Source organism: Silurus meridionalis, chromosome 12 (genome assembly GCF_014805685.1).
Source record: "Silurus meridionalis isolate SWU-2019-XX chromosome 12, ASM1480568v1, whole genome shotgun sequence".
Taxonomy (NCBI): Eukaryota; Metazoa; Chordata; class Actinopteri; order Siluriformes; family Siluridae; genus Silurus; species Silurus meridionalis.
This window is the reverse complement of record NC_060895.1, coordinates 5,147,374-5,164,281: the sequence shown is the minus strand read 5'-3', so window position 1 is coordinate 5,164,281 and position 16,908 is coordinate 5,147,374. Positions and strand designations below refer to the sequence as shown.

Genomic DNA, 16,908 nt, shown 5'->3' with positions numbered 1-16,908 from the left:
GGAAGGAGATCTACTGTATTTGACCAAAATTATAACGTGGCAGCGGTGGGATTCGAACCCACGCCTCCAAAGAGACTGGAGCCTTAATCCAGCGCCTTAGACCGCTCGGCCACGCTACCAGTAGAGAGGCCGGGAGTTGAGACCGCCAGCTTGTGGAGGAGATGCTGTCGCAGCCACCCATAACGTCAGCGTCATGCCCCAAACAGGCTTAACAAATGACTTTTGCTCGAGAACAAAGTGATACAAAAACACACAACAGGCTGTGCTGAATTGGTAGTCCATTGCATTGCCCTCTGATTGTCAACAATCATCCACATATAATAACAGGATTCAGACGCAAGTTTTTTTTGCCACTGTCGTTTTGCCACAGCTGCGACGATCCATCATGGAAACAGACAACCTTTGCAAAATAGACAGCAACAAATACAGCTTCGAAATTCTCTAAAGGTAACGGCACACTTGCGTCTTCTGCCAATAGTACATTTTGGTTTGTTGTCTCAATTGGCCTCTTTAGGCCACTAAAGGCATGTACGTGGACAGCATGAAAGACGGAGGCCACAATCCCTAGGGAAGCCTTTGGAGGCAAGAAGTCGCAATGCTTACGCAAACTTCACAGCTTCAGTAAGTCCTCTAAACAGTCAAGTATGGCTTTACTGAGACATTATATCCTGAAGCCTTGTGATAAAAATAACAAAAATAGCCAGAAGTAGTTGCAAATCGGCGACTAAGATTCAACCGTGCGACGAGGGTGGGACTCGAACCCACGCGTGCAAAGCACAATGGATTAGCAGTCCATCGCCTTAACCTCTCGGCCACCTCGTCCGATAAAGAGGACTGACGGCACTGCTGAAGAAACGAGGGGCTTTTCTTTTATCGCGCACAAAAGAGGGGTGCAGTGTGTCACGACATCTGGGGCCAAGGTTTATAGATAGCGGCACACTTGTGTCTTCTGCCGATGGTCCATTTTGCTTTTTTGTCTTAGTTGGGCTCTTGAGCACACTGGAGGCAAGTAATGGACAGTGAAAAAGAAAGTGAGCCACAATCCCTAGGAAACCTATGAAGACAAAAAGTCGCAATTCACACAACGTTTAAAATACATCCTGGCAGCCGTGGGTAAACTCAGCACCTTAGTCTACTTGGCCAAGCTACCTGTCGCCCAAGGACCCCTTTGGCCCGTGAAAGACCACAGTGCCTACACCAGACCTATTGTCACTCCTGCTTGCTGGATCTTTGAGCATCGCAAACGAGCGGATTGTAAGAAGCAGAAAAACACTTTGGGATGACAGGCATGCGATGTTCACTTGTGTTGTCGTTTGTACAGGATCTGATTCCTCGAATGGTACAAAAGTGTGCAAATGTGTGGTTAAATCTGTGTGTAAATAAAGTGCAAATGGGAAAAAAAATTAAACGTCCTTTCTGCTAGTATCCTCAGATTCCTTTTTTTTTCCTTTTCAACAGTGGCATGTTATCTTGATAATTCAATTAGGAGGTGGACCATTGTCTCCAAAGGTGTGAAGAGCGTTATTCGCCATGAACCTTGACACTTTCTCATGTACATCCTTTGTAAAAGAAAAAGTGTCACATAAAAGCAAATCAGTGTATGGCTTAACACTGTACACTGGTCTGCATAATTCAGTCCTTTAATGTTTTCTGATTTTATATTGGTTGGACAATGTTGCAGATTAAGAAAAAACACTACAAGGAAATTGTGATCAAGGATTCCTTCATGGCAATCTGAACACATAATGCCATGAAGGTATCAGATTCTTGTGTGCAGTATCTTCCTATATGAAGAACACTTAGGCCAGAGTCATTTTTAATCATACATTTAATAAATGTCACAATTTTATATGAGCCACCTTTCATTGGGAATAAGTGTAAGAATGTAGTGCTTAAATGTGATTAGCAGAGAGGTAAACATCGATTAAGATCACAGATAAGGATGAGTATCACTTCCGAGTGAAGAAAAGTAAAACCTATTTCAAAATCCTTTCACTTCAAGATCTGCATGTGGTCAGTACATGCTTGAAGAGAAGAAATGCTGGAACACAGCTCTTTAACACTGCAGCAGCACGTTTTGAAGTCAACCCCGTAGATAATTAAAACACCAACAAAATACATCCATGACTTTTGCGCGTTCATTATTTGGCCTACACATGGTCACCAAAACAAAAATCTAGGTTTCATTTGAGATCACTGGCTTGAACACTTGTTTTGTTATCATGATAGCTGAGCATGGTCTCTGACTGAATCCTTTACATTGTAATTCAAATTCAATTGAAACTTCATCTGATATTGACAAGAACCCCACTGGGTTTCCCAGCACCGTTTGAAAGCTAGAAGAGTAGATCCGAGCCACTCTTTGCCACAAGATGTGAGTCCCGTCTTGGTTGCTTAAGGAGAGCAGAGTGGCGCAGCGGAAGCGTGCTGGGCCCATAACCCAGAGGTCGATGGATCGAAACCATCCTCTGCTAACTGTTACCTTTTTAATACCTCAGTCCCATTCATCAATGGCACTCTGAACACATAATAGCATTGAGGTATCCGAATTCTGTGTTCAACATCTTCCTATATGCACATTTTCAGCTAGCCTAAGGACAGTTAGGCCAAAGTCTTTTAATCATACATGTAATAAATGCCGCATTATTTTATATGAGCCCCTTTTCATTGGGAATAGGGTAAGAATGTCGTGCTCGCATGTGATTAGCAGAGAGGTGGACATAGATTGAGATCACATTTAAGGATGAGTATTACTTCAGAGTGGGAAAAAGTAAAAACCTATTTCCAGATCCTATTATTTCACTATCTGCATGTGATGAGTACATGGGTGGAAAGGACAAATGCTGGATTCGAATGACCTGCCAACTTTGTGCACCAAACAGAAAGATTGCCATTTCTTCTTTTTGATGCAGGCAAGCAGCAGTTGACTCATTGATGGATGTGGAAAACCTTCCATAATCAAGGCTGAGAGGATAAGGTGACGGACCTAATATCCGTTAGGGTGTCCCTGCGCCATGTTAAAATCATGCCTACTACATTTGTGATCTTAGTGTCTTACAAATTCCCCACAGATTGTTCCGCCAGAACACAGCTCTTTAACACTGCAACAGAACTATTTAAAGTCATCCACGTAGATAATTAAACCGCGAACGAAATACGTCTTCTACATTTGCGTGTTCAACATGTGACCTAGACAATGGTCACCAAGGCAAGAGGCATCAATCCCTGGCTGTCAGGATGGCCGAGCAGTCTACGTTCAGGTCGCAGTCTCCTCTGGAGGCGTGGGTTTGAATCCCACTTCTGACAGATGTGTACCTTGTTGCTCAGTTTTTCTGAACTGTGCCCACCCATGAGTTGATACTGAAAACACATGAGCGAAAAATATTCAACATGCTGACTCTGTTCGATTCTACAGTTTGCTTGTGTGACCGAATGAATGAGGTACAGGTGGTGATTGACACCCCTGACCACCAATCAGTAGCGAGCAGGCACTATTTAGAGCGGGTTGGTTTGAGCCTGGCATGCGTCACGTCTGTATCCCCTCCTTTTCCGGCTGCTATAGTGATTTCAGGTATGTGCTGTTAGTATGTAGCGTCGGCTAATTTGTTTTTCTTTGCTCGTTGCACTAATGGCTCGTTTGTGTATCCTTAGCCTTTCTTTTCAGTGTGTCCCTGTTGGATGCTGGTTTGGATCTGTTTACTGCCCTCCCTGCAGGTATGAGGAAGTTGTTTAGCAATGTTTAGCTTTAACGCGTGTCAGGTGGCGTGAGTAATGTGCAGTCCTTGAACTTCAGTTTAACAGCAGGTTATTTGAAGGCTGCGTATCCTGAGCGGTGCATTGATTCTCAGGAACTTATCTATCCGCGTTTGGTAAGTTGTTTCGGTTTGTTAGGCGGAATTACAGCATGTAGTTGTGCAATTACTCGTATCATTTATATCCTGTATCATTGTTTGCATTATAGGATCCTCCTTTTTCGTCCTGGGTGATTATTGCAGCGATTCGACTTTTCCCTCGCTGCGTGCTGAGTGAACAACCTTGGCTTACAACTATTTAAAAGGGGAATTCTGCTGCTGCCGTTTGGCTTTTGTGATTTGTTTTAACCGGTATTGTCTGGTCTACTGTGGGGTTGAGCAACGTGCAAGTATCGGGGCTGGCTTGAGGACGACGCGGCCGCTCCTTTTGGGTTTTGCTTCCCTCAAACTTTTAATCAAGTTTTTCATTGGTTTTCGTTTAAGCGGTGTATATGGTGAATCATATTGTGCTTGGTGACTATCCATCATATTACGGTGGAATTGTGACCTTAATTCGCTGTTTCCTTCATTTCTGTCTGAGATTTATTTTGCTTTTGGTTTCTTTCAGGAGCTGGGGTCCCACGGGTGAAAGGTCTTTGGTGGTGCTATTTCTACATTTGCTGTACGACACTTTTGACGTGTATGCGTGGGTGTTTTGAGTTCATGGTGAGGTGTGTGTGCGTGTGTGGAAGTGTGCTTTTTGATAATTAGTGCTGATCACTCCGGTGGGTAACTCCAGCCCTGTATGTAATGATTTTATGTTGTTTTGTTAATTTGGAAGTTGTGTAAATTTATTGTTTAATATTTTGTGTCCGATTGTTTATTTTTTTGTTATTTGTGTAACCGGACCATATTCATCAGCGAGAACATTTTCTTTTTGTTTTTATATTTTAAAGCTAAGTTTTCAATAAACTCTGTATTGTTTTATACGATGCCCACGTTTCCTGCCTACACTCAATAATAAGGGAATCGAACTTGTGTGACCTAATAAACTCTGGGGTTTACTTCTATTTCCTGGGTATAACCCTCCCAGGTGGCGTAGTCGACTTGGTTAGTATATAAAGTTGAGCTTGGGTGTGACGAGCCTTTCGGCTCTCGCCTCGAGGCCTCCCTGCACCATCCGCACCCCTCGAGCCACATTCTGGCGCAGTCGGCAGGATCTCTTGTGTAGTGCAGAAGACGTGGGTATTGTTTGTGTATTATTTGTGTTTTGTATTTTTGCAGAAGCTGGGCAGCAGCAGTTTATTTTTTTTTACTCCAATTTTATGAGTAGATCCTGAGCTTCGTATTTTTTCTCAGTAGTGGTAAGTGATTGCGGGGTTTGCAATTATGGACGATGAACTACGCGAATTGAGAGAATTGGTAGCTCAATTGAGGGCAGATAATGAAAGGTTGCAGCAGGAGCAAGTGCCAATTGTGCAACCTGGCCCATTTAATGCTCCTATGTCTCCCGTTGTATATCCACCACTCACTGGTGCTGTTGCCTCTGCAACAGATCGTTTCGTTTTTGTGCCTCGGGATCGTAAGTGTCCGAAATTTAATGGTAGGTTCGGCATTAGAATTGAGGAATGGGTAGAGGAGGCTCAGGCCTGCATGCGTCTTCGCCATCTCTCTTCGGTTGATCAAGCATTCTTTTTGGTTGATCATTTGGAGGGAGAGGCGAGGGAGGAAATTCGATATCGGCCAAGGGACGAGAGGGAGGATCCAAACAAAATTATTAAGGCATTGCGCGAATTGTATGGTTGCACGAGTTCGTACGTAGCTCTTCAAGAATCCTTTTTTTCCAGAAAACAACAGGGTGGGGAGACCTTGTTAGAGTTCTCCCTAGCCCTGTTGAATCTTCTGGAAAAGGTGAAACGTCAATCACCCCATGGTATGCCTAATGCGGATATGTTATTGCGAGATCAATTTGTTGAGCATGTGAGCGACGGTGCGCTTCGACATGAATTAAAACAGTTGGTCCGCCGCCAACCCACTGCTACGTTGTTGAATGTTCGTGGCGAAGCTATTCGCTGGGAACGTGAGGGAATGCCTGGGGGGGCGCGTGGTCGAAGCCAATCAGTTCCTTCCGCTCAGGGTATTCAGTATGGGGTACAGGGACATCAGCACACAGGGGAAGTAGTAATTTGGCGACTTCCGAATTGGGTGAGTTGCGAGAAATGCTGAAAAAGCAACAACCACAATTGAATCAACTTGCTCAAAGTGTGGCTCAAATTTAAAACCCTCAGCGTTCGCAATTATCCCGATCTAATCAGATAATTTGTAGGCGGTGTCAGCAGCCTGGTCACTTTGCTAGGGATTGTGATGGGGAACAGAGACCTTTTCGTTTTCCACCAGTACGCGCAGCCTCCGCGGTACCGAGAGTTGGGCAGTCACAGTCCAGGCAACCGTCGGAAAACTAGTTCCCACTGAGCTGCAGGGCCACAGCTTGGTCGGGGAAAAGACAGGCTCGGGTGTTCTAAATGATGGCAATTTTATGTCTCGTTTTATGTCAACGTGTCCGCAACTTGACGTGCGTATGGGTGGGGTTATGGTACCTTGCCTGGTGGACACTGGTTCTATGGTGTCCACCATTACGGAGAAGTGTTTCTTGGCGAATTTTGGGTCGTGGGGTCAGGAACGGCTTAGGTCGTGCCATTGGTTACAGCTCCGGGCTGCGAATGGTCTTTCAATTCCTTATATTGGCTATTTAGAACTAGATGTACAGCTTTGTGGGCGTGTGGTTTTAGGGTGTGGAGTGCTGGTGGTCAGAGATCCTCCCGGTGGTTTGGGTGCTCAGGTTCCTGGTGTTCTGGGAATGAACGTCCTAAGCCGCTGTTACCGGGAGCTCTTTGGTCAGCATGGCACCAGTCTTTTTGATTTACCTGTTGTGTCACAGGCCCCTATTTCTGTTGTCCAGGCCTTACAGCATTGTCATCACATCGACATCCAGCTAGTTTCAGATCAGGGGGGTCGAGTCAAGGTGCGTGGACGTCGGGCGTGTTGCATCCCAGGGGGCACCATGAAATTGGTTGCCGTAAGGTGCTCTGCCCAGTACTCAAGTGGTACAGTATTGTTTGAGCCTCCAGATTCTGGTCTTCCAGTAGGTTTGTTGGCATCTCCTGCTCTGGTCCACGTGCACCATGGCACAGCTTATGTGCCTGTGGTCAATGTGGGTACAACAGATGTAGTGATGTACGCTAGCACGGTCGTAGGCACTGTTAACCATGTTCAGGTGGTGAGCTTACCCCCAGAGGTCATTGAAGTTCAGGAGGTTTCAGCTAGGGTGAGTACACAAGTTGTGCAGGTTTCCCCTCCTGTACAAGAGCAGATCCGGGCGATTGACTTGTCTGTGTTGTCAGTGGAAGAACAAGGCAAGGTGAGGGCGCTACTAGACCGGTATTCATCTGTGTTTTCCATACATGATGGGGATTTGGGATGTACTAATCTTATTTCCCATGACATCCCCTTACTAGATGAGGTCCCTGTGCGCCAGCGGTACAGGCGTATTCCTCCTTCAGAGTACGAGGTAGTAAAGGCTCACATTAGCCAACTTTTGAAGGCTCAGGTAATTAGAGAGAGCTTGTCGGAACTCAGAGCCCGTCTCTGAGGCGACACATCGAGGGTGGATTTCTTTGCTCAGAGGATTCCCAATAATGCCCAGCCAATTCTAGAAAAAACACAAATATAATAGACACAAACCGCCAATGAAGAATCCTCAGTCCTGGATGAATAAAAGCAAAACTTCTTTATTCCATGCAGGTTTCAATGAGCTCAATAAAAGCGGGTACTTCACATCAAAATGAACAGCACATCAACAAATGATAGAGCATGCCAAAGTGAAGAAGTACACTGACTGTTGTTTCACGCCAGATTTATACCTTGTGGCCACCGTGTCTTACTATTTTTTCTACTTCCTTGACCTTGAAGAATTCTTATGTCTCGGTCTTACCTTCTTTGTCCATAATTCCCTTATGTCTCTGAATTTTGCCTTCCTTGTCAATTCCCTTATCTTTGGCCTTATGCTCATTCTTTCAACAATACCATATTTGGAGTTCCTGTGTTTTTTCAGTTCCCTTATTTTCCGCCCATAATTTTATATTAAAAAATATGAGTGAGTATAAAAGGCTTTTACTTTTCTCTGGTTTTAACCATACATTCTTCAGTCTTTCAAGTGTGAACAACCTTTTTTACGGCCTATTTTGTCCTCCTGCATTTGCAATGGGTAAGTGTTATGTTTTATTCTTTTATAATGCTGTTCTGCTATTCTACTTACATTTGATTGAGTTATAACATTGTTTATAGTTTGTTTACGTACTATGCTTGATTAATTAATGGCTGTAAGCTAACTTGTGCATTCTGAACTGATTGTTACACAGTGTATATGATTTTCTTGAGTGTTATCCTTTACTTGTGCTCAACCGTCACTATGATATTCCCTATTTTAACATCTTATCTCTGTTGGTCTCATTCCCCAGCTCCACCACGCCGATCAGCTCAACCATCCCTGCCTCCCAGACCATCGGCCCTGGGTGCTCTTCGCAGACAGTACCGCCAATTTCAGCTCTCCTCTCTTGCTGCTGAGTTTACTCATTTTTTAGAACAGCTCTCCAGCCCAAATGTCCCAGCTAATGCCTTCGTGCCTCCTCGCATTGCTGGGCTTTACAATGCTTGATGGGAGTACACAGACTTCCCTGATCTCAGCCGTCGTCACGACTGCTCCTGTTTTCCTGACACGACACCACAGTTTTCTCCCTATCCTTCACACTGGTCTACCACTGGTTCTTTCCCTGCTTCTCCGTTCCGCCAAACCAGCGTGCTCCTGTGTCTTCACCCATCCCTGGACCAAGCTACGCTTTTATGTCCCCTGTCCATGCTTCTGTGTCTTCACCTGGGCCTAGATTCAACTACTCCTTCATGTCCCCTGCTGCTGCAGAACCCCATACACCCTGCTATTTCAATAAAGATGCTTAATCTCCCTCAAGTTTGTTTCTTGTCCTTCTTTGCCTATTCCATACACTCATAACATTCAGTCAGTTTCTATCCTACTCACACATGTAAATACCTTATTATTATTATTAATACTTGATGTACATAAAGGTTTGATTAACATATAGATCAAATAGTGTTTTGTCAAACTTCATCTAATAAGTTCTATATTGCTTATTAAGTTAATTAGGTTAATGTAGTTTGATAGTATTAGTTTGATTATAACACACACTAGATATGGTTGATTAAAATATTTTTCTCGACAAGCTGCAGCCCTTACGCTTCGCCCATCGTTTTCGTTAAAAAGAAGGACGGCAGTCTACGCATGTGTGTAGACTACCGTCATTTAAATGCTAAGACCAGGAAGGATGCCTTCCCTCTACCTCCTATCGAGGAGACGTTGGACTCACTGGCAGGGGCACGTTGGTTTTCTACCATGGACCTTGCCAGTGGGTACAATCAGGTCCCTGTTAGTGAGGCAAATAGATCTAAGACAGCGTTTTGTACTCCATTTGGGCTCTTTGAATGGAACAGGATGCCGTTTGGCCTTTGCAACGCTCCCAGCACCTTCCCGAGATTAATGGAACGGTTGTTTGGGGACCAACCGTGTCAGTCTCTTCTCTTGTACCTTGATGACATTGTTGTTTTCTCCTCATCAGTTGACCATCATCTAGCTCGGATGGAGGTAGTCTTAAGCCGGTTACACAGGGAAGGTTTGAAGGCTAAGTTGTCAAAGTGTACCTTCTTCAAACACGAAGTACAGTACCTGGGGCATGTGATCTCCTCAGAAGGGGTTTCTACAGACCCAGGAAAGATTGAGGCAGTTTCGCAGTGGCCTCAGCCAACCAGTGTTGCAGGTTTGCGGTCATTTTTGGGGTTTGCTAGCTACTACTGCCGCTTTGTGGAGGGGTTTGCGAGACTGGCGGCCCCCCTCCACAGGTTGGTGGCAGAGCTGGCAACCCCAAAGCGGTCAAAGTATGGGTCCCGTGAGTTTGCTGAGGCATGGTCTACGGAGTGTCAGAGTAGCTTTGAGGAGATAAAAGGTAGACTTACCACCGCCCCTGTACTCGCTTATGCCGACTTCTCACTTCCTTTTATCTTGGAGGTGGACGCCAGCCATGGGGGACTAGGGGCGGTCCTCCCACAAGAGCAACAAGGTAAGGTTCGTCCCATAGCTTGTGGTAGCCGAGGTCTTCGGCCCACTGAGCGCAATACTTCAAACTACAGTTCTATGAAGCTGGAGTTTCTTGCGCTCAAGTAGGCCATGACTGAGAAGTTCCCGGAGTACCTGCTGGGACACAAGTGTGTCGTCTACACTGATAATAACCCTCTTAGCTACCTGACCTCAGCTAAGTTGGGTGCCATGGAACAGCGTTGGGCTGCCCAGTTGGCATCCTTTGACTTTGAGCTTAAGTATAGATCAGGTAAGAGCAACCGCAATGCTGATGCCTTCTCACGCCAGAACCCACCTGCTGTTGAAGTTAAGGATTGTGAGAATGTGTTGGTCATGACTGATATTTTCACCAAATACACCTTGGCGGTACCTACTAGAAATCAACAAGCTGAGACTGTGGCACAGGATCTGGTTGTTGAATGGTTTTGTAAATTTGGGGTGCCTGGCCGTATTCATTCGGACCAGGGTCGTAACTTTGAGTCAGCGCTTATTAAGCAGTTGTGTTGTTTATATGGAGTTGAAAAGTCACGCACTACTCCATATCACCCTGCTGGAAATGGCCAGTGTGAACGTTTTAACCGGACGCTGCACAATCTTATGCGCACCTTGCCTGTGTCAAGGAAGGGGGACTGGCCATCTTGTCTTCCACAGGTACTGTTCGCCTACAACACTACTCCTCACCAAGCTACGGGAGAATGCCCGTATTTTTTGATGTTTGGGCAGGAGCCTAGACTTCCAGTGGACTTCCTGCTTGGTAGAGTTGAGGAGCCACAGTCAGGTAGTGTTCATCGGTGGGTCCTGGAGCATCAGGATCGGTTGCAGATGGCTTTTGAGGGGGCTCGTGAGCGGTTGGGGGCCGCTGCTGACCGCCGGAAAGCGGTCCAAAAATCCATAACCTGTGGAGCTCCGTGGTGTACCAGATTGTGAAGGCACCTAAGGAAGGAGGTGTGGTGTATGCAATTGCTCCCATCACAGATCTAGGCAAGTTCAAGCATGTGCACCGATCTTTGCTGAAACTTCAGATTGGCAGGAACCCTCCCCCCATGTTGCAGGACATTCCATTAGTGGAAACTGTGTGGCCTTGAGAAGAAGAGTTGGACGAGGGAGATTTGTTTGTTCTGGTACCTGACACAACGTGGGTTAGTAGTAGGCAAGCACCTAGGAGTATGGTTCAGTCTGAACCCCAGGGTTCTGGTGAAGTCCAGGAATCAGAAGAAATCCCTGAGGTAAGATTGAATGTGCAGCCACTAATAAACCCTGGTGTGAGAGTGTGGTGAGAAGGACTGGAAGGAGTACTGCTGGGCAGCACTCTAATGTACATCACCTCCCACGATCCTTGGGACCAGGTACAGTGTCTAGTATAGTGGGTAGTACATCTGTGGTTTTATTCCGTCCTTGGGACTGAAAGTTAAGAGGGTGGGCTTTTGGTTTAGTTCATCGTCGGGGCGACGATGCAGAAGCTGGGGGTGGATTGTAACCGAATGAATGAGGTACAGGTGGTGATTGACACCTGACCACCAATCAGTAGCGAGCAGGCACTATTTAGAGCGGGTTGGTTTGAGCCTGGCATGCGTCACATCCGTATCCTCCCCTTTTCTGGCTGCTATAGTGATTTCAGGTATGTGCTGTTAGTATGTAGCGTCGGCTAATTAGTTTTTCTTTGCTCGTTGCACTAATGGCTCGTTTGTGTATCCTTAGCCTGTCTTTTCAGTGTGTCCCTGTTGGATGCTGGTTTGGATCTGTTTACTGCCCTCCCTGCAGGTATGAGGAAGTTGTTTAGCAATGTTTAGCTTTAACGCATGTCAGGTGGCGTGAGTAATGTGCAGTCCTTGAACTTCAGTTTAACAGCAGGTTATTTGAAGGCTGCGTATCCTGAGCGGTGCATTGATTCTCAGGAACTTATCTATCCGCGTTTGGTAAGTTGTTTCGGTTTGTTAGGGGGAATTACAGCATGTAGTTGTGCAATTACTGGTATCATTTATATCCTGTATCATTGTTTGCATTATAACCCAGCCATTAGGGAGGCACAAGCCAGTGCATTCTTAGTGCCGGTCCCAAGCCCGGGTAAATGGGGAGGGTTGCGTTAGGAAGGGCATCCAGCGTAAAACACGTGCCAAATCAAATATGCGGATCACAAATGAGAATTTCATACCGGATCGGTCGAGGCCCGGGTTAACAACGACCGCCACAGGTATCGTTAGCCGACAGGGTACCGGTGGAAATTGGGCTACTGTTGGCCGAAGGAGGAGAAGGAGAGGAGGAAGACGTCTACAGAGACGGCAGGGAAAGGAGCAGTGTAGGAGAGTGGAGGTTCGGGTTGGTACTTTAAATGTTGGTACTATGACGGGTAAAGGGAGAGAGGTAGCTGATATGATGGAGAGGAGAAAGGTAGATATGTTGTGTGTTCAGGAGACCAAGTGGAAAGGGAGTAAGGCCAGGAACATTGGAGGTGGGTTTAAACTGTTTTATCATGGTGTGGATGGAAAGAGAAATGGTGTAGGGGTGATTCTGAAGGAAGAGTACAGTAAGAGTGTAGTGGAGGTGAAGAGAGTTTCTGATAGGGTGATGATCGTGAAGGTGGAAGTTGAAGGATGATGATAAATGTCATCAGTGCCTATGCTCCACAAGTTGGCTGTGAGATGGAGGAGAAGGAAAGATTCTGGAGTGAATTAGATGAAGTGGTAGATGGTGTACCTAGGAAAGAATGGTTAGTGATTGGGGCGGACTTTAATGGGCATGTGGGTGAAGGGAACAGAGGTGATGAGGAGGTGATGGGTAGGTATGGTTTTAAGGAGAGGAATGTGGAAGGGCAGATGGTGGTACATTTTGCTAAAAGGATGGAAATGGCAGTGGTGAACACTTATTTTAAAAAGAAGGAGGATCATAGGGTGACGTATAAGAGTGGAGGAAGGTGCACACAGGTGGACTTTGTGCTATGCAGGAGATGCAACCTGAAGGAGATTGGCGACTGTAAGGTGTTGGCAGGGGACAGTGTAGCTAGACAGCATAGGATGGTGGTCTGTAGGATGGTTTTGGAGGCGAGGATGAAGAGGAGGAGAGTGAGGACTGAAAGAAGAATAAGATGGTGGAAACTGAAGGAGGAAGAGTGTAGTGTGAGGTTCAGGGAAGAGGTCAGAGAGAGGCTCAGTGGTGTTAAGGAGGTGTTGGATGATTGGGCAACTACTGCAGGAGTGATGAGGAGGCAGCTAGAAAAGTACTTGGTGTGACATCTGGAAATAGAAAGGAAGACAAGGAGACGTGGTGGTGGAATGAGGAAGTGCAGGAGAGCATAAGGAGAAAGAGGTTGGCAAAACAGAAGTGGGATAGACAGAGTGATGAGAAAAGTAGGCAGGAGTACAAGGAGATGCGGCAGCAGGTTAAGAGGATGTGGCGAAAGCCAAGGAAAAGGCATATGAGGAGCTGTATGGGAGGTTGGACACTAAGGAAGGAGAAAAGGATTTGTACCGATTGGCCAGGCAGAGGGACCGAGCTGGAAAGGATGTACTGCAAGTTAGAGCAGTAAAGGATGGAGAGGAAATGTGTTGACTAGTGAGGAGAGTGTGTTGAGAAGGTGGAGGAGTATTTTGAGCAGCTGATGAATGAGGAAAATCAGAGAGAGAAGGATGGATGATGTGGAGATGGTGAAGCAGGATGTAGATAAGATTAGTAAGGAGGAAGTGAGAGCAGCGATTAAGAGGATGAAGAGTGGAAAGTCGGTTGGACCAGATGACATACCGGTGGAAGCGTGGAGATGTTTAGGAGAGATGGCAGTGGGGTTTTTGACCAGATTGTTTAACAGGATTTTGGAAGGTGAGAAGATGCCTGAGGAATGGAGAAGGAGTGTGCTGGTACCGATCTTTAAGCATAAAGGAGATGTGCAGACCTGCAGTAACTACAGGGGTATTAAGTTGATCAGTCACACCATGAAGTTATGGGAAAGAGTAGTGGAAGCCAGGCTGAGAAAAGAGGTGACCATCTGTGAGCAACAGTATGGTTTCATGCCGAGGAAGAGCACCACAGATGCCATATTTGCTTTGAGAATGTTGATGGAGAAGTATAGAGAAGGACAGAAGGAATTGCATTGTGTATTTGTGGATTTAGAGAAGGCGTACAACAGGGTGCCAAGAGAGGAGTTGTGGTACTGTATGAGGAAGTCAGGTGTGTCGGAGAAGTATGTAAGGGTGGTGCAGGACATGTATGAGGACAGTGTGACGGCAGTGAAGTGTGCAGTAGGTACGACAGACTGGTTTAGAGTGAAGGTTGGACTGCATCAAGGATCGGCCCTGAGCCCTTTCCTGTTTGCAGTGGTGATGGACAGGTTGACGGACGAGGTCAGACAGGAGTCTCCCTGGACTATGATGTTTGCGGATGATATTGTGATTTGTTGTGAGAGTAGGGAGCAGGTTGAGAAGAGCCTGGAGAGGTGGAGATATGCACTGGAGAGAAGGGAATGAAACTCAGTAGGAGTAAGACAGAGTACATGTGTGTGAATGAGAGGGAGGGCAGTGGAGTGGTGCGGTTGCAGGAGAAGAGCTTCAGAAGGTGGAGGAATTCAGGTACCTGGGTTCAACAGTGCAAAGTAATGGAGAGTGTGTTAGAGAAGTGAAGAAAAGAGTGCAGGCAGGGTGGAGTGGGTGGAGAAGAGTGACAGGAGTGATTTGTGATAGTAGGGTATCTGCAAAATTGAAAGGGAAAGTTTATAGGACTGTGGTGAGACCTGCGATGTTGTATGGTTTAGAGACAGTGGCATTGAGTAAAAGACAGGAGGTGGAGCTGGAGGTAGCAGAGCTAAAGATGTTGAGGTTTTCGTTGGGAGTGACGAGGATGGATAAGATTAGAAATGAGTTTATTAGAGGACAGCGCATGTAGGATGTTTTGGTGACAAGGTGAGGGAGGCGAGATTGAGATGGTTTGGACATGTGCAGAGGAGGGACATAAATTATATTGGTAGAAGAATGCTGAGGATGGAGCCACCAGGTAGGAGGAAAAGAGGAAGGCCAAAAAGGAGGTTCATGGATGTGGTGAGGGAAGACATGCAGGTAGTTGGTGTAAAAGAGGCAGATGTAGAGGACAGGGTGGTGTGGAGACGGATGATCCGCTGTAGCGACCCCTAATGGGAGCAGCCGAAAGAAGAAGAAGAAGAAGATCATTGTTTGCATTATAGGATCCTCATTTTTCGTCCTGGGTGATTATTGCTGCGATTCGACTTTTCCCTCGCTGCGTGCCGAGTGAACAACCTTGGCTTACAACTATTTAAAAGGGGAATTCTGCTGCTGCCGTTTGGCTTTTGTGATTTGTTTTAACCGGTATTGTCTGGTCTACTGTGGGGTTGAGCAACGTGCAAGTATCGGGGCTGGCTTGAGGACGACGTGGCCGCTCCTTTTGGGTTTTGCTTCCCTCAAACTTTTAATCAAGTTTTTCATTGGTTTTCGTTTAAGCGGTGTATATGGTGAATCATATTGTGCTTGGTGACTATCCATCATATTACGGTGGAATTGTGACCTTAATTCGCTGTTTCCTTCATTTCTGTCTGAGATTTATTTTGCTTTTGGTTTCTTTCAGGAGCTGGGGTCCCACGGGTGAAAGGTCTTTGGTGGTGCTATTTCTACATTTGCTGTACGACACTTTTGACGTGTATGCGTGGGTGTTTTGAGTTCACGGTGAGGTGTGTGTGTGTGTGTGTGTGTGGAAGTGTGCTTTTTGATAATTAGTGCTGATCACTCCGGTGGGTAACTCCAGCCCTGTATGTAATGATTTTATGATGTTTTGTTCATTTGGAAGTTGTGTAAATTTATTGTTTAATATTTTGTCCGATTGTTTATTTGTTATTTGTGTAATTGTCACCGGACCATAATCACCAGCGAGAACATTTTCTTTTTGTTTTTATATTTTAAAGCTAAGTTTTCAATAAACTCTGTATTGTTGTATACGATGCCCACGTTTCCTGCCTACACTCAATAATAAGGGAATCTAACTTGTGTGACCTGATAAACTCTGGGGTTTACTTCTATTTCCTGGGTATAACCCTCCCAGGTGGCGTAGTCGACTTGGTTAGTATATAATGTTGAGCTTGGGTGTGACGAGCCTTTCGGCTCTCGCCTCGAGGCCTCTCTGCACCATCCGCACCCCTCGCGCCACACTTGGATAATGCTCAAGTCTTCTGCTGCTAGTTTGATATTGAAATATTTTGGCAAAATTTCACTGAATATCGAAGACTCTACCAAATGCTTGAGCATGTCTTTGGACAAAAATAGTTGAAACCTCGCTGTGACACACCAGTCTAGCTTTCATTTGACATCACTGGCTTGAACACTTGTTTTGTTATCATGATAGCTAAGCATGGTCTCTCATTTGAACAAAATCAGGTTCCAGGAATGGCACAAAAGTGTGCAACTGTGTGGCTAAACCTGTCTGTAAATACAGTGCAAAGGGAAAAGAATGCAATGTCTTATCTGCTAGTATCCTCAGATTCCTTATTTTTTCGTTTGTATGGTGGCATTTTATCTTCATAAGTCAATTAGGAGATGGCTCATTGATGAACCATGACACTCTCTGATTTACAGCGTTTGTGAAAGAAAAGTTGTCACCTAAAAGTAAATCAGTGTATTGCATAATGTGAACAAGTGAAAAGGACAGATATCACAACAATGCTGTACAGAGTACACTGATCTGCATAATCAGTCCTTTATTGTTTTCTGAAAATAAGCTTAGTATGTGTGTCTTGGACCTATCTGGTTGTTCGGAGAAATACATGCAAATCATTACTTTTTGACTAAAAAGGCTAAACTCGACAAACTGAAAGAAAAACTGTGTGCAGTGCAGGATAACCTTTGTATTCTATTTGACAAGAGCTCGTGAGACTGTTTAACATAAAGCTGAAACGAGCACTTTTGACTAAAAAGGCTAAACTTGACAAACTGAAAGAAAAACTGTGTGCAGTGCAGGATAACCTTTGTATTCTATTTGACAAGAGCT

At 45.4% G+C, this 16,908-nt stretch overlaps 1 long non-coding RNA gene and 3 other non-coding genes across 8 annotated transcripts; 2 read left to right on the top strand and 2 right to left on the bottom strand.

The window, feature by feature from the left end:
* Nucleotides 1–37: 37 nt before the first annotated feature.
* Nucleotides 38–119, bottom strand: trnal-aag. The gene has a single exon. It is a non-coding gene; the product is annotated as a tRNA-Leu (tRNA).
* A 621-nt stretch (nucleotides 120–740) lies between these two features.
* trnas-gcu lies at nucleotides 741–822 on the bottom strand. Its single transcript has one exon. It is a non-coding gene; the product is annotated as a tRNA-Ser (tRNA).
* A 1,580-nt stretch (nucleotides 823–2,402) lies between these two features.
* On the top strand, nucleotides 2,403–2,474 carry trnam-cau. Its single transcript has one exon. It is a non-coding gene; the product is annotated as a tRNA-Met (tRNA).
* Nucleotides 2,475–11,201: 8,727 nt separating this feature from the next.
* LOC124394092 lies at nucleotides 11,202–15,867 on the top strand. Of its 5 annotated transcripts, none has more exons than XR_006927433.1 (4): nucleotides 11,202–11,551; nucleotides 11,632–11,694; nucleotides 11,785–11,849; nucleotides 15,098–15,867. It is a non-coding gene; the product is annotated as an uncharacterized LOC124394092 (long non-coding RNA). The 5 variants fall into 5 exon arrangements; XR_006927431.1 differs by having other exon boundaries at nucleotides 11,782–11,849; XR_006927429.1 differs by having other exon boundaries at nucleotides 11,447–11,551; nucleotides 11,774–11,849.
* Nucleotides 15,868–16,908: the final 1,041 nt, after the last annotated feature.